Source organism: Parasteatoda tepidariorum, chromosome 11, assembly GCF_982258835.1.
Source record: "Parasteatoda tepidariorum strain Cologne lab strain chromosome 11, Ptep-v5.0, whole genome shotgun sequence".
Lineage (NCBI taxonomy): Eukaryota > Metazoa > Arthropoda > Arachnida > Araneae > Theridiidae > Parasteatoda > Parasteatoda tepidariorum.
In genome coordinates, this window is record NC_141765.1 from 65,902,468 (window position 1) to 65,921,485 (window position 19,018).

At 28.2% G+C, this 19,018-nt stretch overlaps 1 long non-coding RNA gene across 1 annotated transcript in view; it reads right to left on the bottom strand.

Annotated features, from left to right (window-relative positions):
- Positions 1–2,314: 2,314 nt before the first annotated feature.
- Positions 2,315–19,018, bottom strand: part of LOC122269691 (uncharacterized) — a 41,085-nt gene continuing 24,381 nt past the window's right edge. The window contains exon 2 of the long non-coding RNA XR_006225328.3: positions 2,315–2,508. This is a non-coding gene — a long non-coding RNA (uncharacterized LOC122269691). The remainder of the gene's footprint in view (positions 2,509–19,018) is intronic.

Below are 19,018 nucleotides of genomic sequence, written 5' to 3' on the forward strand. Positions count from 1 at the left end.
ATATGCGGAATACTTTGTGTAAGTATACAGAAAAATATACACATTGGGGTCTCAAATCAATATTCAACCTTGGAAAATACAAAAACGCTGTCAAAATCTAAAAAATTACAATGGAAAAAGGCAAAATGTAATAAACATTGGAGATTGAACTTGAAGGTGTTCCCAATAATCATCTTTCCTTCTCTGTTTCCTACCGTAATCAAACTTGCTTCATTGTTTATTAAATTCACTTTCGTGTACTGTGATTTGTCAGATTTCGGTAGCGCTTTTGTTGTTTCCTCTGTTAGATATTAATTTTCGACCCTCCCCCAATGTACAATTTGTTTCGTTTTCATTTTTGAATAGGATTCTAAAAATACACATCAATTGTGGTTCTTAAGAAATACCAAGCATATTTTATTCAAAACTCTTTATTTGAACTTAATGTACTGCAGCAATGATTTTTGTTTAAAACTGAAGTTATAAGAAATAGAAGAAATTATCTACATAATTTAACATAAAGGTAAAACCTCTTTTCTTTTAAGACATTTTTCTCATTTCTGAAAAACATAAAGCTGGGAATAAATTGGTTAAATAGTTTATTAAGTATTTATAATTTTTATTTTATACCATAAAGCACTTGGAATTATATTTCAGAGTTATAACTTGCTACCGCACGTGTATAGTTTGATACGTGTGTAGTTTGATAATTTGATACAAGTTTACTATTTTTGCAAAAGTATATTATTTGCATTTACAATTTCATTCATGACTTTCTCCATGGTTCTCCATTCCCCCCCCCCCCCCACACTTTTATTTTGAGCTAGATTATATTTACACTTACTTAAAAAATGTAATATCATTTACATTAGGCAAAGAATGACTCATATGGCCGATCTTTTGCCATTAAACTCTACTCTGAACTTAACTATGATTATATTTTTCTCTAATAAAATTTTCTCGCTATTCAATATATAGCATATTTGATGCAAAATCATTTATAAAAAAAGCACTGATACTTGTTTTATTTGAATAAGAAAGAATTTTATTGAATAAGGAATTTGAATATTAGAAGACAATAGCATCAATATTATGTCAAATTTCAATGATGACAGCCTTCAATTCGGCCAGAGACTGAAGCTGCTTCTTTTTTATCGATGCAGCCTTACTGAGGATAGCCTTTCACGTTATCTAGGGGATTAAGGTCATGAGAAAGCGCAGGCTATTCATGTCTTGCAACCTATTATCGAAAAACCATTACTTTGAAGATTTTGCAGGGTAAATGAAGGCATTCTCTTGTAGAAAATTGTGACTTGGGTCGACAATTCCCCCTTCAAAACCTGTAAATGAGACTGTAGCATTTTTTGGTAATCGGTAGCCTTTCTGTCGCCAAAGGGAAAGGCTACGTTAAGTTTACTGGAATAATCGAAGCCTTTCCATAGCATTTAAGATCCGCTACATTACTGTTCGTTTGGAGAATTTCACGTTTCGTTTTATATATACTACAAGAAATTTGAGATGGAAAAAAATTAGCAGCAGCTCATGTTGAAAGCTATCCCAAGCAAAGAAGAGTAGAAAATAAAAGAATTAAGATGACAGTTTTGTGTGTTTTTACACGGTAAAAGAAGTTTCTTCTTTGTTATTCAGCAAGATGGAGAATTGTGTGGGAAGGTTTTGGATATAGCCTCTCACTCAGGTTGTATGGAGGCGCCGATGGTCAAAAAATTCTAAAAATATATTTATCGCGATTTGCCGAGAAAATAGGAGTCTCAAGTCAGATTTTCGAACAGAGGAATGCCTCCATTTACATTGCAAATTCTTCAGGGTGTTGGTTTTTAGATAATAGGGTGCATGCCATGAATGGTCTGCCCTTTTACCTGATCTACATTCCTAAGAAAACGTGAGGGTTATCCTCAGAAGGACTAGATATACCAAAAAGTGAAAGTTTCCGTTTGCAGCAGAACAGAAGGCTGACATCATTGAAACCAGAGATAATATTGATGCTAATGTCCTCCAGCGTTTAGTAAATGGTACGCAACATCATATATTTCAAATCATATATAAATAAAACGAATATATTAGCTATAAATAGATGTGCCTTTATTTCAATGAGGCACTTTTATCCCTCTTTTTTTTACTTATTTGCTGTTGTTTTTTTCCTGTCTCCAAGTGAAGCGGAGAGGGAGTCACTCCTAGTAAATATATGTTTCGATATAGAATTTCTTAATATATATGTTTCGTTTGCATTCGTTTTCTTCACTTCTAGTAATGGCAAAAAAAATCAAGGAGGTTCTATTTAGTTGGGACACACTGTAACAGTAAGAACATCAAAAAGGATATTTAAATTTTTTTATTTTAATTCACCATTTATAGACAATATGGCCATTATGAAGAACATCTGTATGAACGAGACTAAATCTTTTTAATACATTTAATTGAATATTTAATAATTAGATTTGTAACGTGATTCAGATTGGAAGCAAGCAATATTTTTGGAGCATCACCAGTTCTTTTTAACTTGAGTTTGACCTGAAATACAAAAATATAATTTAACGCAAAATGGTTTGAAATGTTGTAAATCATTGAATAATAAAATTTTTAATTAAAATGCACAGGATACATTTATTCATTGATTTGCACTTCGACTATATTCACCAAGTTTCGTTTTTTTTAGAATATTTTTAACTCTGTAATTTTATGACGAAATTCAAATGGATCAAATAGTTGCTGAACAATTAAGTCTTTTTTAAATTTTTATTTCATAAATAGAACTATTCGATCGAGTGCATTCAAATTTTGCATGTACTGTGTTCAAAATAGTAACGATAACAATAATAATATTATAATAACATTAGTAATAATTATAATACAGGGTTGTTCATAATTCCCTCCTGGATTTCGAAGCATTATAGTAAAAAAACGGAGACGAATATGGCAAAAAAGAACATATGAAATTATTCCGAAAGTATTCAAGTTTTAATTTAAGCAGTTGTCGGTAGATGGCAGTAGCATGTACCACTGAAGCTAGTTGTAGTAAAGAAAAATGGCGTTTACAGGCGGAGGGAATTATGAATAACCCTGCATTACAGAATTCTTTCATAGCTTCAATGATGACGCACAAACCATCAAATGATCCGATTTCTACATATTACCTTAATGGTTCAAAGACTTTAACATTATTAACTGATAGCTTAATCAGCTAATCAATTTCTGCGCAAATTTTTCCGAAATTGAACACAAAAGCGTACCTTTCCTAAAAAGTCTTTTTTTTCCGACGGATGTGAACTCTGGATCGTCAAAATAGGAAGGGAGGTTGCCACAATCTACAAAATATCTTTTGATAGTTTAAATGCGAGAGATGTTGAAAGTTAAGTGCTAACTTCAACTTAACGTTAAATTCACTTTTTGCATAATTTCGTAGATTCATGAATGTTTTGACTCCTTAGTGATTAATTTGAAGGATATCGATCAAAACGTTTCTGAGCGATCAAATTTCAAAAAAGTCGTTGGCTTAATTTTTGATATCTAGGGAGGTTTTGGGACAAATTTCGTTAAAATTGCAGATTTTGTTATTTAACCTTTGAATATTGGTCTCACAGTTTGAAAATTTCGCACCATATTTTTTTATTATTCTAAGAAAATGCCATGCAAACTGTAATTTTGTAAGATTATTTATTATATGTTATTTAATTGTTGCAAACTTTTTGAACTGTAAAGTACACATTTTTATTTTATCTGATTTTAAGAGAAAAGTATAAAATTTGAACAAAACCTTCTGAAATTACAGAAAAAAATATAATAATACATATTTTTAAAAATTTTTTAAGACCAATCCTGTTCAAATGTTGGATTTCTTTTCATTTAAAACTACGGTTTAAAAATGAAATAAAAATTTGTGTACTTCAAAATGATTGCATTTCAAAATGATTTCGACCATCATTAAATTGAAAAAAGAATAATAATTAAAATATATTATTTAAACTGGACTATAATATAAAATGTTACAAATTGTACAACAATTGTGAGCAAAAATGTTTTGATTCGTTTAAATAAATCCAGAGATATGATGAAATACACTAAAAGTTAAATTTTAATTAAAAAAATTCAACATTTCGACCGCTTTTCTAAATAAACTATTGCGACTATATTTCCTAGATTGTAACTTTTCTCCCTTATTTTGAGGTTTTTGTGACTGATTTTACAACTTAAAATATCATTTAGTGCTATTAGATAGTTTTTTCGAATTATAAAATATCCTAATATTATTTTTTCGATATGACTTGCATTTTTCGAGATATTTCTATTTTAAACGATCTGTACCCAATTTTCATTTTGCAATTACAGCACTATCGGTAAACCAAAACGTAAAAACTTATAAGTTATATTGAGACATATTTTCTGGAGAATCCAAATTTGCAATTAAAACTTGGGTTCCTTTATATGATTTTTCTGTTTCTCCCGATCTATCTTCAGAGAGTGGGAGGTTGAGGGTCGAGTTTGGTATCATTAGACATCAAATCTTTAGAAAATATTTCACACGTGTATTTTCATATTTTTAAACCAATGCGTATTTTTCAAGAACAAATATTTTAGTGGGGGAAAAAGTTAAATAAAAATGTCAACACATTTTTTAATGAGTATAAAGTAAAATAAAACATCCAATTTTTTTTTTTCAGTTTAACTCAATTGAAATTTCCATCTAGATAAGTAAGTTATTAAATTCTATGTATTTTTTTTTAATCTAAATCGAATGAAATCAAAACAAAATCAATAGCGCTAATAGTAAAAGTTATCAAAGTTATTCATAAAAAGTACGATTTTGTTATACACCTGCTTCACGAACTACACTGCTATATCGACAAGTGAAGTATTGAATCCTAAACATTTTTAATCCTAAGCTAAGTTGAATAACACCAAAATCAAGTAGATAGGACTAATAATTTAATAGCTTTAAAAGTTTCATGCATAAAAAGTAAAATTTTTTTATTTATGCAAGCTAATGAGGCTGGCATTGCTAGCTAGACAAATAAGCCACCAGTTAAACAACTTCTTTACATTTAATTAAATAAAGTAGCAAAAAGTTGATAGAGCTAATAGCCTCAAATTCATAAGGGTTTAATGCGTAAAAACATCTTAGTGAAATACTATAATTTCAATACTTGAAACTCTCATAACTTCTAAACTATTAGTCCTATTTTTTTCACTGGAGCATGTAATCAACTCCTGACTTGGTTTTTGTCTTATTCTATTTGAAGTGCAACGCATAGGATCCAGTACGAACGGCAATACATAGGATCCCATATTCCTTTTTCTATATAATAACATAAGACACGTATGTAAGGATCAGTACAAAACTATACTTTTACATATGAAAACTTTACTAACTTTCGAACTAAAAATCCCATTAATTTTGCTTTGTGTCATTCAATTATGTATAAAATGAATAGAAAATAATATTTTACTAGTTAAAAAAGGAATTTAAATAACGTTAATAGATCAAATCAAAAATTGTACTTTTTTATACTTCATGATTATTAAATTCCTTATAAATCCTAGACTATTAATCCTGTCGACTTGATATTGGTGTCATTCAATTTCTGGTAAAAATACTTAGCAAAAACACCTAAGTTATTTCGATAATAATATTTAACTTTTCCACTTTTTCTCCCATCCCCCCAGTAAATTTTAGATGATGACTATAAAACTTATCCAGGTATCTATATTGGGCCAAAACTATAACTTTCAAAACAATTTCTACCCTTTCCTTTATTACGTCAGCATTTATTAACTTAGGAACTGGCTTAATAGTCGTTTCATAAGCATATTTGGTATTTTTATTTCTCTTACAATGCACTTTGGCTTGAATACATAGTAGAGGAAGAAAAATTCTACTTTCTAATAATACTTCGGATAAACGCGGATCAGAGATTCTATAGCCAAAGTCTTACCAAAAGATAAAAATCTGCAGGACAAGATATTAGTAATTCTTCTAGAACTTCAGCAAGCATCATTAATTTGTTAGCCCAGAAACATTTTTCAAAGGAATTACAAGCAATTGCTAAGCAGCGGTTAGGAAGAAATTTGCTACAAAGTTGCAAATGTGTTGCTGCGGAGTTCAGTCAAGCTACCTTATCGTATTAAAATAAGGAAATAAAATGTTAATGAAGGTGAACTCGCAAAGCATTTTTGAACCCAACATTTTCTACTTTTATTGTTAAATTTTTGTTGAAGTTTGTTCATGAAAATCCAAAGTTTGTCAGTTTATATAATTCCAAACGTTTCTTTAATGCTTTTGTTTAATGAAAATCTTTTAATTATTTGAACTTGGAAACAAAGTTTAATCATCTCATACAATTGTTTTGCACTTTAACTCCTTACTAAATTTCTTACAAGTAAATAAATAAATATATTTGTTCATTTAATGATAAGTAATTTTAGTATCTTTCAGCGGGATTCATTTTCTTGTATTGATTCTTATTGTTTCAATGAAGTAAAATCTGTCATTAAAAATCATAAATTTGGTATTTAAAAAAATAAAATGAAAATAAAGTGCTATAATCTATTTATTCAAACATCCATATTTTAGGAAATTTAATCAGTAAAATATTTGATTAAAAAACAAAAAAATACATACTCAGTTATTATTTTAAATTTATAACATTTAATACGTTAATTATGCAGAAGGTAAAACTTGCTTTTTTTTATTTTTTAAATATCGATTGCTCCCGTATTTGTGTAGAAAAGCAACTGATTTTAAGCTAAAGTAATTCAAATATAATTATGACAAATTTATTAGAAAAATAAAATTTTAAAAACTGCAAAGAATAAAAAATTAAAATTACTAAATTTCTTATCAATAAAACTTATAAACTGAAAAGTTATCGAAGAATTTAAATCAATGGCCAATTGAAAATATTTTTTAATGGAGTTGTTTTAATATTTATAACGATACTTTCAACTACAGATCTTAAATGAGTTACCTGATTCGTTAAATTCCCAATAATAATAATAAATATATAAATAATAAATATATAAATAATAAATATATAAATAAAAATCAAAAGTTGAGATTTCTGTACTACTATTACACAGGTAGGATAGAAGATGTTGGAGAAGACAATGGTGTTCAGTAATATAAATTTTTATAATCCTTGTTAAAAACCAGTTAGAAGACCCAATGAAATTTGTAAGACTTTCTCCTTCTCTCTATCTCCTCCAGTAATCAAACAAGTTAAGATGTTTTAAATCCTATCTTCCTCAGAAGTGATTCTTTAGATTTAGATAGCGTCTTAGCTTCTTCCTCGCTTACACATTAATTGGGGACCCTAAAGATGCATACTTTTTGACCTCATTTATGACAAGGATTATAAAATATATAATGAGAGTGATCATTATGGAATACCCTGCATACTAGCTCGGAAATCTCAACTTTCGATTTTTTTTAATTTTAAGTGTTTTGTTATCAGGTGACTCATCGAAGATCTGTGGTTGAAATCTGCAGTAATCAAACGGAAAATCAGAAGATCTGCAGCAATTAAACAGGTTAAGATGCTATAAATCCTATCTTCCTCAGCAGTGATTCCTTAGATTTAGGTAGCGTCTTAGCTTCTTCCTCGCTAACACATTAATTGCGGACCCTAAAGATGTACTTTCTGACCTCATTTATGACAAGGATTATTAAATATATAATGAGAGTGATCATTCTGGAACACCCTGCATACTGGCTCGGAAATCTCAACTTTCGATTTTTTTGAATTTTAATTGTTTTTTTTAATCAGGTGACTCATAGAAGATCTGCAGTTGAAATTTAGGTCATAAAACTAAGCAGCGTTGGCTCAATAGGTAATGAACTTTCATAGAGAAGAACTGACGTTCTATCTCCGGTGGCGAGCAAATCTTGACAGTAAAAGTGACTTGAGTGCAAGCTGTGCACATCGCTAACATCATGCTGTTAGTCACGAAATAGTGGGGTTTTAAGTTCCATGAACTCCATAGCAATATGTTGTTGCAGGTTGTTGCTTTAATTTTGTGATTTACTATTATAATAAGGAATTGTCATAACTGATCATCTTTTATTCACTTTATCTACTTTTATGGCACCATGAACTAGCAGTCGAAAAGCATTTTAAACTTCTGCAAGTCTCCAACGGTAAATGCTGCATTACTCATTAAATCTTTCTCTTTTTTTTTAAACATTAACAAATACTAATGTCGCTATATTTTCATTTTCATTGCTGCTTTTTTTCTACTTTTTTAATTTGCTTTCAGTGTCAGTATGTAAATTTAAATTATATATTTATTTTTCATTTTTTATTTTATTATAAATAACAGTTTGTTATTTTAATTTTGTCAGATAAACGCGAGTTAGGGAATAATGTTTCACTTCAAAATGTTACCAGTTAAAATTCATGACTGTAAAATTAAATTTGATGTATCTGTATAAACCAATTATTCAACTACAAGTTCATGATCATTTTTAAATTTGTTTATTTACGTATTTTTTTAATTAAATTAAATTAAATTAAATTAAATTAAATAACACTTTATTTTATTCATATTGATTTCTTCAAACATAAGTTATTTATGTATTTAAATAATAAATAAAATCAATAAATTTAAATTTCAATGATAATTTAGTTTAAACGTTTGTGATTTTAAGTCCTTTACACCCCCAAAACGCAATACATAATTTGCAAACTTAGTACTTGCAATAAATGTGGATTTTTCTTCTATAACTTAAAATAGTTACTATTTTGCATCTTAAATATAAAAACATCTATATAACAACACAGCGTTTTAAAGTTCCTATAACCTTGAAAAAAGTATTTCAAATTAATGGCATTCTGAAATTAATAAAAAAAAATTAGATAGTACGAAATACTTTGAGACTATTCTCTAAATTGTTAGAAAATATGTACAATGGAGCCTTGCTATTCCAACTATTGACTGTTCACGTTACAGAATATTTATAGATTATCCAAAATTCGGAAAGTGATAGATTTTTACGCAATTTTTTCTTTATATTCAAAAGTAAAACTTGTGCTTTTCAATACGTTAATCACGTTGTATCGAGATTTGGGTGATCATTTAAAAAGAAAAAAATCCATGAGATGAACAAATTTTAATTTAATTACAATATAACTGGCGGTGAACAGCCCACACTATTCTAAATTCACGTTTATAAATGTTCAACTCCGTTGCCTTGTAATTTTGAGCCCAACCATGAATACAAAGGAACTCCTGGATCAAGCATTGGGACAAACTAGAATTCATGGGGGACTTTTTGATAAAACTAAACCGTATTTGCGTTACATGGAGGAGAAAACCGCAAAACTTCTCATGAATTATAGTATATAGCAGATATATTATAATTCATGAGATGTACTCCAGATGCATTAATTTCGATAATATATAGCACCGCAAATCTGTGTAAATCTATATCACGCTTTTACGATTTTTAAACCATACATTTGAACATCTCAAGTACTCAAGGATATTATGTGAATTTATTTTATCGTCGGATTTTACATGATCCTCGCCTTATTTAAAATCTAAATTTTGCTTCATTTTGAATTATTCCCTGAATATTTCTTCTTGTAGTTCCTTTAGAATTTTTTTGCAAAAATGCTTTTCATTTATAATTTTTGAGAAATGATACAAATTTGAATTATCAGATAAATTTGAATTATATATCAGATATTTTGGAATACCGGGGTTTATAATACAATGTTATACTATAATAAACTAATTCCACACTAAAATACTTCGATTTTGTTTTATTTTTAACAAAATCTAGTGATTTAAAGTAGGATCTACCAACGATCTTTTACTAAATAAGCGATTTATAAATATACATATAATTTCTAGAGCTCTTACTAAACCTTTAATATCATCTTTGAAAGATTTAAATTTAAAAAAAAAGTCGTTTTATTGCCATGATAAAAAAATAAATCAGACAAACGATTTATAAACACAAAAATATTATTTATAGCTTTTAATAAATCTCGAATAATAATATTTTCCACAGATTTAAATTTTAAAAACTAATATTAAAGTCGCGTTCTTTAAATTTTAACTGAGTAGAAATGGACCATTAAGAACTTGGAAATATGTAGTTATAAAAAAAAAAGTTTTCTCTCCTTGCATCATTAATTTACGATAAGCAGCAGATTTTTTGTCCCTCTGAATAAATTAAAATATTAAAAAATATTACGGAATTCTCAGTTTTTTTTTGTTTTTATATTTAAAATACCATTTCCAAAATCATCTAATTTATCATCCAATGAGAATCCTCTCTTTTTTCGATCAACGAATAGCAACGAAGATCAATGGGACTGCAGTTGACGTCATCGCTGCGTCACAGCTGCAGCTCTGACGCCATCATCCGATTTCTAGCAGGAAAAATTGACACCCCCTCTTTAAAGTTTAAAAGTCGTCACAAGCAACGTAATTCTGATGCTATAAATCTTTTTTTTCCCCATCTATTCTTTAGTATAAATTTTCTGGAAGAAGACCTTCTGTGATCTATGAGGCACGTTGCTCCAAGCACTCACTTTCTTGGTTCAACAAAAGAACGAAATATGAGAAATATGAACAGGCAAAAACATACAAATAATAAACCTTGCGATGTTTATTCTACGAAAGATTAACGAACGCTGCAGGCTTTTAATCATAATTAGGAAAATGTAAGAGTAACTATAGCTCTCGAGGGATTTAACCTAATACTTAAGAACGCAGCTTCAAACTTTCGTGAATTGAATAGTTTTAAGTTTGTGTTGTCAAGATTAATTTGTAGAGAAATTTACATTAAGTGCTTAAAATAAATATTTTTATAGTTGGCTGGAAATTTGGCATATTATATTTGATATAAGATAAAATAACGCCAAGGGGCCGTTCAAATGTTACATAAGAACATAATAAAGGGAGAGAGTTTGTGAATTGGTTATTTTTGCTGACAAAGGGGGAGGAGAGGTATATGCAATGCTTACGTAAGATTACACCCCTCAATTTTCAAACTTTAAAAGCAAAACATGCAACAAAAAATTTGGTAAAAATTGAAATCGGAACGCTTTTAAATAAAAGTTAGTTTTGGGAAAAGAAAAAATTGGATAAAAATTTCTTCAACGAGTTTTTCAGAATGAATGGAAACATAAGTTTTGTTTCATGCGAAGTCACATCATTTATTTGAATTTAATCCTGAAATTCTCGAAATTAGATCACGGAGGAAGAAATTTTGGTAGAACTGCCGGTACTGTTTTTCAATGACATTTCTAGTAATAAAAAAAATTAATAATACTGAAATATATGATGCTTAAACCATTCATTTGATATTTTTTCTATTCATGTGGTAGCAGTTTGCCGGAAATCCTGGTTTTCAAAATTATAGTTCTTATTACCACATATTTTCCAAAAAATGCAGACCTGAAAAGTAAATTTAACTGAATAAATAGTTTTAATGCCATGTTCTAAGGTATCATAATAAAATATCCAAATTTTAGAACACATTGTTAAACCCTATTTTATTGTTAATTTTACCAAAATCATTACCACAGCGCTTAGGTAAAAATTACTGAGTTTTTTGATGTTCCCATAGAGCATGAAACACGAAAACTTCACCGTATTCTAAAAAATTTGATCTTACTCTTTTTCTCCGTGATTTTATTATTTTTGATGACAAGGGAGGCATCCAAAATGACCAAAAATGTGCTTACGTGATGTTTGAACGTCGCTTAAGGAGCATTTATGAGGATAAATATTTAAATGAATGAATTATATAATTGAAAAGATTAGTGAGAAAGTTAACAAATGACTTTAAAAGAAAGAGAAAATTTTTATTAAAAAAATGACGTTAAAAAAAAGTTTTTAATGCTGTGTATCTTCTAAATTTCTAATTTCTAAATTAAATAGTTTCTAAATTTACTTTAAATGTCGCTCAGAACCTTCTTCCATTAAGCTTCTCAAAGATTAATAATTTTTTATTCATTTAAAAGTAAATGTTTCAAAGCAGTCTTTTTCTTTAGGAAAAATTAGTTCTTTATAATAATCAAAAATAAAAACTTACTAGTTAAGAGTATAATGCAGACTTACAATTAAATTTAACCGTATAAGAATTTTACCGTTTTTTTTTTTAAATTTCGCGAAGATGATGAAAGAAATAATGAAGAGTTAATTTAATTTAATTTTTTTTGTATAAGTGTTTCAATGTTTAAAAGAAAAGTTCCTTGTGTTATTTATTAATCTAATTAAAACTCTTTGTTCATAAACAAATTAGTGACCTTTTGATTATTTTTTTGATTGAAAATATGATTGTTCGAAATACATGTTCACCTACTTGAGCCGATTCTGCATGGAATGTTCGATAAGTTCTTCCACAGAATTTGTATCATAACATACGCGTAAAACAAAAAGCATAAAGGCATATAGTTTTATGAAATACTTAAAACTAGTACTTTTCAAGCAAAGCTTTTAAGAAAAACGTAAGAAATATTGCATTTCTTAAAAATATTAATGACGAAGAAAGTGATAGCATTCTTTCATGGCCTCTTGGAGAAGGGTTAATCCATTTCTAAAAAAAATTATTTTGTTCCGGAACAAAGGGACCAATCCTCAAAATATTCAATTATGGACATGGTCAATATATATTAAATACATACCAAACTTTGAGAAATTGGTGTCTAAATTTGAAAACGCATCGATAACAATGTTTTGGGAATCTTTTTCAAAAAGAGTAAACTTCCTTTGAGTTTCATAGAAAAGTGTGTCATAATTAGTGTTGAAGTCTATGAAAAAGAGATTTTGGAAAGAGTTATTTTGCCCAATCTCAAAACTATGTACAGGAACTAATATTATTGTAATCAGGAAGATCGTGCCCCTTTGCATATTACACTGAGAGAAAAAATACGATCTAAATTACTAAAATGTGATAACATTTACCGTGTTTCTGGTTATATGGGAGTACTAAAAAGCTGGGTAATTCTTACCGAAGCGCTTTGATAAGGATTTTGGTAAAATTAACAATAATGTTTTATAATACGTGTTTTATAATACGCGTTTTATATACGTAACAGTAATGTTTTATAATACGTAATAAAATTTGATAAATGAGGCAAGATTTGATAATTTTATCATGATACCTTAGAGCATGACATAAAAACCATTTATTCGGTTAAATTTACTTTTACTTTTAGTATTTTTTATAAAATGTGTGGTAAAAAGAGCTATAATTTTGAAAACTGGAATTTTCGGTGAACCATTACCATATAAACTGAGAAATTATGATTTAAATACCGAATATTTTTGCCATACCATACAATACGGAAATTTTACCAGATTTTTTTCCCTGTTTAAAAAATAGCCCAATATTGCTGCCGAGACAATCTGGCTTTCTGCCTAAAGAAAATGACCCCTCAAGTTCTCCAGATCTTAATTCATTGCCTCATTTAAAGTAGGGTATATACTTTTGAAACTGAATGAAATTAAATTCACCAATTTCAATTAATTTCTGTGTTCTATAGAGAGAGTATAGGAGTAAATTCTTATAAATACTGTGTGTGCTGCTGAAATTAGTTTGGAGAAAAGATCAAAACTTGTAAAAATATTAAAATACTTGAATCATACCAATTCACTTCTTATAATGATCAATACGAATAAAAGACAATATCATGAACATTATTTTAAAAGGATTTATTAATAATGTTTGTCTTTTTCAAAGCTACAAATGGTGAATCGAAAAGAACAAAACACGAAATCATGCATAATTTTCAAAAAAAAAAAAAAAAGAAATAATATCGAAGATGGTTTTTCTCGTTATGTATGCATGCATATTTTAATACCAAAAAAGCTTTTTTCTTTTTATTTAATTTTTTGCAAGTCATGCCTACTTTGATCTCACAAGTGATAAAAATCCACCAGACAAAAAAAAGTATTATAAAATCTTGATATCTAATAAATATTAGTTTCGATTTTTAAGACTTGGAATTCAAATATGCAATTTATTTTGATGCCACTCAAATAGCTTCTACGATTTTTCCTCTCCAAAAATTATATGCTGCATGTCAGAAAAAAAAGATTGTAGTTACTGTGATGTTCTGATAGCGCAATAGGAAGAGGTTGTTCTATGTGTTAGTGATGATAGTACGACACATATTTCGTGTCTGTGAAGAATTTTATTTTCATAGGTTTTTTCTTTCCCTTTCTTTAAAAAATTTTTCTTTGGATTTCAGATTAAATTTGAGGAAATGAAAATATTAAATCCCATCAAGTTTCAATATTAGATGCAAAGTTTTTTGCTCTGTTAACGATACAAACTATAAAACATTTCATTACATGTCAAACTATTTAAGATTGACAAGATCTATCTTTGATTGATAGATTAGACCCTGTTACTGATAGACTATCAGTGGCTAAGAGTGTTTAATTAAAGAAAACTTCCCTTCGAATTGTAACAGTTTGAAGAACTCATTACACTCTCAGACAGCAGTTTTATGTTGAGCCATATTATATGAGCATTGTTGCATATTGAACCATAAATATGCTTAAAATTAGCTACAACCTTAGTTACGGAATTAAATTGAACTATTTTCCGTACAAATTAAAACAATTTTATTGTGTAATCAAATTTAAGAAATACATTTACATGGTTCCCTTTAGCACCGTATTATAATAAATGTGAACCTCATAATAGGTTTAACATGTTTAAAAATTTATAATATTGTATTGAGGATTCCTTAAATTGTTATGAAAAGATCTATAAATTTGTTACAACCCCTAAATATCTACTTTCTTTTTGGAAATGAAATTTGTAATGTGTAGAATCTATGAAAAAAAATAAAACTATGTTATTAAAAATCAACAAATACGAAAAGATGTTTTTTTTTCTAAAATTACTTCGTTTTAGCTAAATTATTTTCACCAGAAATGCTCAGAGACGCGATGAGATATGCCTTTAAGAAGTCTAGATATCATATGAATCATCCACACAAATTTCAAGAGACAATTCAAAAAATTTTATTTTCATTTCAAGCAGATTTTTACTTACGAAGGAATTAATATCAAAATTCAAAAGGATTAATATTTCTCTCTTTGTGTTAGAAGTCTGTATAATATCAACAGACAATCTATCAAAATTTATTTCAAATTGCAGAACAGCAGACATTTATATTCATAGAAACAACCTGTTTAATCACTAGCCATTCTATAGAATACATAAATTCGATATTTTTTCGAAAACACATATAACAAATTTAGAATAGTTTACATTGCTGTTATAAATTTACTAGTTGTTTAAAATTAGCAGCAATATGAATTAATTATTTGTTTCCAAAATAGTTATCGATTATATTTAACATCTTATAATTTTTAATTGTGATTTCAAAGCATCTTTGAAATAAAATAATTCATTTTATAAGTAATTCAAAACGTAAAATATCTCTAAAGCATAGCAGAAAAGGCTAACTGACACCCGAAGGAAAACTGGTGCAAAAAGTTTACATTGATGTTATAAATTTACTAGTTGCTTAAGATTAACAGCAATATGAATTAATACTTTGTTTCCAAAATAATTATCGATTCTATTCAACAGCTCTTAATTTTTAATTGTGATCTTAAAGCATTTTTGAAATAAAATCATTCATTTTATAAGTAATTCAAAATGTAAAATGACTCTAAAGCATAGCAGAAAAGGCTAACTGACACCCGAAGGGAAACTGGTGCAAAAAGTTTACATTGCTGTTATAAATTTACTAGCAGCAATATGAATTAATACTTTGTTTCCAAAATAGTTATCGATTATATTTAACATCTTATAATTTTTAATTGTGATTTCAAAGCATCTTTGAAATAAAATCATTCATTTTATAAGTAATTCAAAATGTAAAATGACACTAAAGCATAGCAGAAAAGGCTAACTGACACCCGAAGGGAGACTGGTGCAAAAAGAGGACTCATTGTTGGGAAGCGTGATTGCAAAGAAGCTTGGCCTAATATGCTTCGGATTACGGGAGCTGCCTCTGCCGATTACCCTCCGCATTCATTCGGGGATTTCACTTGTCTTTTCCCTACTCATTCCCCTATTCATCTAGACTGCTCGCTGTTCAGGCACAAAATTTAATGCTACACATTTTGAATCAAAGCTTCTTAGTTAATTATACAAGTACGTTACAAAACTGTCCGGTTGAAATGAGATTTCATAATTTGTTCGAAGAATAGAAATTAAATAAAAATGTATTAAATATCTCCGAGAGGTGAAGTCAGAATTTCATTTAGAATGGGATCTAGAAATTTTCAAATGCAAAGGAATGAAGGAAAATTTTGCAACGAAGCAAAAAAGTTTAATAAAAACTTTCGTCGCTATTTTAAAATGAAAAGTTAAAAAAATGTTAGGAAAAAACTATTTCTTAGATTTTAGATTGTAAAAAAACTATATTTTTTTCAATTTATATAACAAGAGGTCATATTTTTTAAATAATCTATTCAGGGTTATGTAGTTTTGCTTTTTCAGATAAAAATGATCCTACCAGAGATTGTTCAGTAATAATCAAGTTCTTATAGTATTATGGTACAGAAAAAGGTATAGCAATTCAAATAATCATTGTTTGAGTTTGCCAAAATCCGAGAACAAGAAAAAAAATCAGCTAGTTTAAAAAAATAAGGACCAACACATGCACAAATCATGAAAGAATTACTACAACTTCCTTGAAAAGCCATCTTAACCAAAGATATTGTAGGTTCGCATTCAAATGGGGATGAATAAACTTAAGATAGGATTCTAACTATGCTTTTACATACAAAAGACCATGAATCAAGAGGTGCTACAAAGCTATGATGCTTAAAAACAGTACCATTGCAAATTGCTTCAATCTCTGAGGCAAGAAACGGAAAACTAAGGAACCATTGTAGAATATTTTGAAAAGAATATTATTGTAAAGAATGCGGTATTCATTGGCATGTATTCAATGACTTGGTCATCATACATTTTTCATTTAAATATTTTTAATAATACTCGACACTTGGCCAATAAAATGTGAAGAAAAAAATGCGTATAAAAATGCAAGGAAATAAATGTAAATAAAAAAGGCCATTGACTTTTATCTAGCTTCCCAATATTTCTGAACGATAGAATTGAAAACTGTTAGTGCAGTACATTCGTCAATGCTCTGTGTCACTCCTAATTTTTCAAGAGTCCTACAGAGTACTGGTGGGAGATTTCTTAGACCAATTTTAAAAGTCGGGTATTTAAACAATCGCGTCCAGTGAAAAAACGTTATATAACGTTCAAATTTGCCGCAACCTTTATGCGGTGCTATGCTGAACCACATTATCGTACTTTTTACATGTAGTTTCATGATATTGTACTTTAACTTGAACAGAAGCAAGATTCAGTTTACCACCTTATTTAAGTTGCAGCACATTTCCTTGTTAATATGGTTCGAGATACCGCTATTATGGTAAAACATTGAACTGATGTTTTTTGAGAGTGTGGAAATTTTCTATTTTCAATTAAATATACAAAACTGAAATTTAAAAATTGTTTTATTTTTTTATTTTCTAAAACTTACGGTTTTGGCAATTCAAGTTCCTTAAAGTTCGTGGCAGTGAATCGTTTACCTCAAATTATCCATACTCTACAGTTTACAAACTATAACACACGCATATCTTTAAAAAGACTCAAAAGTATAGCGTGTTGAAAAAAAGAATAACTATAATCGGATTATGAATTTTGTGTACATTGTTTTTAAATATCATTCTTATATGCGTTCAGAATGTAGTAACAAAAATACTCTTAATGTATTGTAGGTGATTCCGTTAATAATACGTAGCTCTTTAAAAGAACTGTGTAAGGCTGCTAATTACAAGCTATATTTCAGAAAATTTATAAAACTGAATAAAAGAAAAAATAAATATAAAAAAAAATCTTGAATAATCAAGTTACAAATATTGCGTTCTCAAAATATATATTGCGTACTAAAAATGTACTAAGCATACTATACTTAGGTGTCTTCTACAGACAAAAAAGAATTCTACTTACTACTCCATAATAATCTATGGAGAACTATAAAAAACAATTTTTTTTATTAAGTAACTAATTTCTTAAGTAACAAATATTTTTTAATGTTTTTTTTCTTTCGAATATTTTTTACTTTAAATTTTAAGTTTATAAGTATTTTTTCTTTTACTCTTACGTTTTTTCAATGTAAAAGTTTAAAAATTACTTAAACTATGGTAACTAGGTTCAGTAGAGCGAATTTTAATTATTAAAATAAAACAAGTATATACTTGTATATACCTTTATATACAAGTATATAAAGGTAGTAATTAGAAACCTAATAAAAAAATTACGTTTGTATAATTTTCGATAGGTTAACAGGCAAAAAGTTGGTTTTTTAATGCTAGAATAGGACCCTTAACAGGTACATTAATTTTTATTAATGAAACAAATAATTTAGTTGTAAATACCAAACTGTAGCATTCTTAAAAATGTTCTAAAATATTTAATATTTTTTACCAGTAGTATTTATCATAAAAATGGTCTAATACTATCAATTATATTGTCTGCTGCTTTTTATTGTCTAGACTCGTGCTATGATTTTTTGAAAGATAAATCATGTGACATATTTAAACTATCATGTCACTTATCATAAGGTATAGCCACGTGATTTCTTTTACTTTCAATAACAAGGATTTGAATTTTCTTTATTTACCGATAGAAATATAATGTAAACAGACATCTGGCAAGAATATTAATCATTTACCTAGAAACAGCAGTGTGACATGTTTTCATGTTTATCATAACATTCTCTTTGTCATAAATATGTCACAGACGTTTCAAAGATTGAATCATTTCATACTCTTAAGATATTATGATGATAAAATCATAATTCATAAATTTTTACATTTTAAGGAGTTTGGAGGAATGTTTATTTATTATTTAATAAGTGCACACTAAACTAATAAAATGAGGTGTAACCATAATATTCTGTACAACTATTATGAAACAAGTAGCAATCAATAAAATTACAGTAAGTACTCTAAAAGCAGGTAC